General features: G+C 39.7%; 1 non-coding gene across 1 annotated transcript; it reads left to right on the top strand.

The window, feature by feature from the left end:
- The first annotated feature begins 813 nt into the window (after positions 1 to 813).
- Positions 814 to 932, top strand: LOC115227488. The gene has a single exon (XR_003883126.1). It is a non-coding gene; the product is annotated as a 5S ribosomal RNA (ribosomal RNA).
- Positions 933 to 5,903: the final 4,971 nt, after the last annotated feature.

Below are 5,903 nucleotides of genomic sequence, written 5' to 3'. Positions count from 1 at the left end.
CGGAACATTTTCCTATCGAAGTCGGATGTAGAGGGTTTGTTGGACACAGCGCGAGACGACTGTTGTTATCGATAGGCTTAACTCATCGTAAAGTCAATACCACCATGACTGATATCCAATCTACAGTGGAGAAGGCTAGCCACTAGATTTGGCTAAAAAGAGACGATGAGCGATGGCTAGAAGTATATTGAGTTCTTCATAACGAGCTGATCTAGCAAGCGGGGCCTCATATCAGTGAGGGGGGCCGGTGCGCATTGATGCCGTCGAGAGGTAGGCCCCGAAACGGCGCGCATTCTCTCCTGATGACCCCATACACTGCTAGCTTCAGGTATACGGAGCTTTTAACTGGTAGCACTTGCATGTGCAAGTTGTTTGCAAGACATCTAAATCAATACCTAAGGAACTAAATGATTTGGTTGGATGATTTCTCTACCAAATATATTAAAGAAAAATTTCAAATTTCACATTACTAATTGAATAATTAAATGTTAATATTTTAATAATATCTAAATAAATTAGAAATATTTCATTTCCAAATCTCTCAGAGAGATTTATACAGTAGCAGCACAATAAAGTGATGGTTTGTTGTTAACTTAATGTGACAGCCCCAGGAAAGGGGAAAATGCTACTGCTATTTAGCCCCAGGAAACACCGTTTCCAGTTGGCCATGTGACACAAGCGTTCTGTGTCTTTATGTCACATGACCAACTGGAGACGGTGTTTCCTGGGGCTAAATAGCAATAGCATTTTTCCCTTTCTGGGACCGCCACATTAAGTTGGCAACAAACCATCACAATAATTACGGCCATATCAGTTTACGGCCATATCACGTTGAAAGCACCGGTTCACGTCCGATCACCGAAGTTAAGCAACGTCGAACCTAGTTAGTACTTAGATGGGTGAGCGCTTGGGAAACCTAGGTGCTGTAAGCGTCTTCCTATCCTTTATAGGCGCAGGAGTGGTTGTGTGGTAAGTAGCTTGCTTACCAACCACATGGTTCCGGGTTCAGTCCCACTGCGTGGCATCTTGGGCAAGTGTCTTCTGCTATAGCCTCGGCCTACCAAAGCCTTGTGATTGGATTTGGTAGACGGAAACTGAAAGAAGCCCGTCGTATATATGTATATATATATAATATATATATATGTGTGGTGGTGTGTGTGTGTGTGTATACGTGTGTATGTGTGCGTTCGTATATGGTTGTATGTCTGTGTTTGTCCCCCAGCATCGCTTGACAACCGATGTTGGTGTGTTTACGTCCCCGTAACTTAGCGATTCGGCAGAAGAGACCGATAGAATAAGTACTACGTTTACAATGAATAAGTCCTGGGCTCGATTTCTTCGACTAAAGCGGTGCTCCAGCATGGCCACAGTCAAATAACTGAAACATTTTTCAGCCATATTTTCAAATTCAAATTCTTAATTTTTATTTACCATAGCAGCGAGTGAATTCATTCGACCATATCGGTTTACTTTTAAAAGTTTTATAAATTTTTTGTTATCTGCTTCAGCTAATGGTTATACGATACAGGAGGCGCAATGGCCCAGTGGTTAGGGTAGCGGACTCGCGGTCATAGGATCGCGGTTTCCATTCCCAGACCGGGCGTTGTGAGTGTTTATTGAGCGAAAACACCTAAAAGCTCCACGAGGCTCCGGCAGGGGATGGTGGTGATCCTTGCTGTACTCTTTCACCACAACTTTCTTTCACTCTTACTTCCTGTTTCTGTTGTACCTGTATTTCAAGGGGCCGGCCTTGTCACTCTCTGTGTCACGCTGAATATCCCCGAGAAATACGTTAAGGGTGCACGTGTCTGTGGAGTGCTCAGCCACTTACACGTTAATTTCACGAGCAGGCTGTTCCATTGATTCGGATCAACCGGAACTCTCATCGTCGTAACCGACGGAGTGCTTCCATTCCATACGATACGATTTATCTAACAATATCATTTAGTTTATCAGTTCCTCTATCTGCTGACCTCATTGAACGTCCTGCTGCAACACTAGCCAGAATGCACTGATGTAATACCACATAGTATGCGTTGATGCAATACCAGACAGTGGCTCTGATATCTCCTAATCTTAACTGATTGGAAGTATTATCATGTACATGTTTTGTCTTGGTACAAAATTTGGGCTACAACAAAAATTCTGTTCAATACCATACATTTGCTTGTTAGCTGTTTGTCCTTAATCAGTTGAGCATGTCCCTTAATGGTTGACGATATGTGAATCTCTGATCTTGAGCAGAAGTAGAGGACGAGCATCACAATCATGTGTTGAGAAAATTTCTTTGGGGTTTGAATAATTCACTTCTGGAAACATGGCTGTTTCGGGGTCATCTTCCTTAGATAAACCTTACTCAGGGTGTTTTCGAGCGAGAAAGGCTTACTCGACTTGAAGAAAATTCTAATTGGGTCCCGTCTGGAAAGTCATGCTCTTTTTAGCTTTATGTGAAATCCTCATGTCGCGTACATAATATGGTCGTCGTGCACATGCCTGGTGTACCATTTTCAGACGGGCATTCATGATGGGCATATTTCGCTTCGTATATTTGTTCTGTAGAGTCACTTTGATGGCTTGCACTGCCCACTCACTCATTCACTCAATAATAATAATAATAATAATAATAATAATAATAATAATAATAATAATAATAATAATAATAGTTTCAAATTTTGCCACAAGGGCAGCAATTTCGAGGAAGAGGATGAGTAGATTGTGTTTGTGCTATGTAAGTATGCGTTTCAAGGTTCATCCAAGGCTGGGGCCACGGGCCATACGACCCCTGCCCAATTCAGAATCACAGCATATAGGTACACTGCGACATAATTTCTTTTCCTCAACAAGCCCTGCCCTGTTTAACATTGTCCCGAAAGAGATCAAAGAGGAACAGGATCCCATTAACTTTAAACGGAGTCTGGATAGAATCCTTCAAAGAATACCAGATAAGCCACCCATAATTGGATACAACTCACCCAACAAAAACTCACTACTTGAATGGACCATAAACAAAACTTGACTTAAACAGGATTTAGATAAGCCTATCAGGTGGTGCTATTAACTTAGACCAATCTTTGGTCGAAACATATCTAAGTTTATCTCAGTATATCATTATATATTATAGTAATTTTATGGCATATATATATATATACACACACTCACACATATATATTTATATATATATATCATATATACACACACACATACATATGCATACATATATATATATATATATATATATACACCACAAATAAATGTAGAACGTTGGAATGAGTGCTCAATACCGCAGTGGTAGATAATTTCTTTATTTGCGAATTAAGCTTAATTCACAAATAAAGAATATATATGCATATATTATATATATATATATATATATATATATATATATATCACGTGATCACGTGACCGACCAGACCATCAGATGTTTTTACACATCGCTGGTCACAATGCTTTCGCATTGTTTTAGCCTTCGAACGACGCCACCCCGCTGGCTAAGCGAGCAGGCCAACAGAAGAAAGAGTGGGAGAAAGAGTGGTGAAAGAGTACAGCAGGGATCACCACGCCCTGCCGGAGCCTCGTGGAGCTTTTAGGTGTTTTCGCTCAATAAACACTCACAACGCTCGGTCTGGGAATCGAAACCGCGATCCTACCACCGCGAGTCCGCTGCCCTAACCACTAGGCCATTGCGCCTCCACACACACACACACACGCATACACACACACACACACACACACACACACACACATATGCCATGTTAAAATAATGACTAGAAAACATATATACAGAAAGACAGAGGGAGAGAGGCAGGCAGACAGACAGACAGACAGATAAATAGATAGATAGATAGATAGATAGATAGATAGATAGATAGATAGAGATAGATAGATAGATAGATATGCATATGAATGGCTCTTAAATCTAACCGCGTTTTATTCGTCAACATTGTTCAGTCATATACATTCATGTATACATCCATCTATCTCTCCAGACATCCATATAGACACTGAAATATACGAACAGAGAGGTATGCAACCTTATACACACACACACGCACACACGCACCATCACACAAGCACGCACGCACGCACACACGGCTCAGAAATATTTTAACAGTCGTCTGTTGAGAATGTTCCAGCAAGCAATATGGTGGACTGCATACTGTGTTGTTTAGTATTGGTTAAGTGAAGGTTAAATGGACCTCAATTAATGAGACAGTAAAAACAAAAACAGCGACTGAGAAGGTTTTACCGACTTTTGAATACCGCTGCTTCATATTTACAGTATTCCTCCTGCTAGAATCATCTCAGTCGGAAGCCATCCTGCACTGGTGCCACTCAAGTAAGGTGTGCATCGCTTGACTTTCTGTATACACGTGGCGGCCACCCAGTTTGGTCGTCTGTGGGTGTCGTCTGTTGCATATAGACCACACAGCAGGATGACAAGAAAGGATTTTAACAGACGGTCGCTGGTGTAGCTCGTCCTAGTCTAATAGAAGGAAGATAATGTATCAAAGAAAATCGGCCGAAGAAAGAGAAATGGTGGGGAAGACAGAGGGGGATTTTAGGCGGGCAGGGAAACCATTAAGGAACTAGATTCTGATGATTATAGCTGGTGGGTAGCACAGAAATTTATTTTTTAAAGAGAGAGCATGAATGAACGCATAAATTGTCTTCTCGTTTTCGTTTCCGCAATAAATAGAGTTAGTGTATCTGAAAGAGAAATAAGAAATCTAGTTTTCAAAATTTTTTCATTGAAATTCAAAACAAATAAATCTTCTACTTTTCATACTGCACGGATAAAACGTCTTACATAATCTCTTCATGAATTGCTTTCAGATTAAATTTGAAGATTCGTTTGTTCTTTTTTTTAAATATTGTTTCTACTATTTAAGATGGCGAGCTGGCAAAATCGTTAACATGCCAGACAAAATGCTTAGCAACATTTCGTCCGTCTTTATGTTCTGAGTTCGGATAAACCCGATATATATATATATATATATATATATATATATACGTAAAATAATATAATATAATATAATATAATATAATATAAATAATACATAACTATATGCGTTAATACATACATATATATACATACCTACATATATATGTATATATACATGCATATATGGGTACAGGACATCGAAAAAACGTTGAACACAATGAGAAACGAAAACATAAAAACAAAAACATAGAAAACGAACTTTTTTTCGAACAACAGAAAAACAAACAGAGAAACGAGACATACAACATAAAGAATATTACTCTTCATCAGTTGTCCCTGTTTCATCTACTCCGCAGTACGAAGGCAAGGACAGACAATACGCGACTTTGTTGAAACAGTCCTTCCCGCAAAGCAAATTAAATAAAATTTGGGATTTTTTGCGGAGGGTGAAAGTGGTAACAAGAACAGGACAGTGAGAGCAAGATAGTAAACACAAAAGGTGAGGGCTGTAAAGCCAAGACGATAGAAAATTATTATGAACGCCAGGAAGATGAGCTTATGAGAGGAGACAGGTATAAGCACGTGTTGTCTTTAGGAAGGTAGTGAGCAGAAAGATAGATTCTCTTTCGTCACGTGTCAGCAACGAGAGAGTCAAGGAGGGAGAGTGAGAGAGAGGGAACGGTGAAGAGGAGAGGAGAAGAATAGGGAAGGGTAAGAGAGAAAACCAGAAAGGATGAAGAACAAAAGAGGGAGAGAGACAGACAGAGAAGAGATAGTATATATATATATATATATATATACTAGCAGAGATACCCGGCATTGCCCGGTTACATTCAATTGAAGAATTAGACTTTTCTGTTATATTTTCTGTAATGAACTGGAATATCTATGTTTCGGATTTTATCAAAATTGCAGATGAGGGTTATTTCCCTCTTTACACACCCTAAAAAAATTGTAATCA

The sequence above is a fragment of the Octopus sinensis genome, unplaced genomic scaffold (assembly GCF_006345805.1).
Source record: "Octopus sinensis unplaced genomic scaffold, ASM634580v1 Contig03737, whole genome shotgun sequence".
NCBI classification, from domain to species: Eukaryota; Metazoa; Mollusca; class Cephalopoda; order Octopoda; family Octopodidae; genus Octopus; species Octopus sinensis.
Note: the sequence above shows the minus strand (reverse complement) of the source record. Positions and strands in the feature narration are given on the sequence as shown.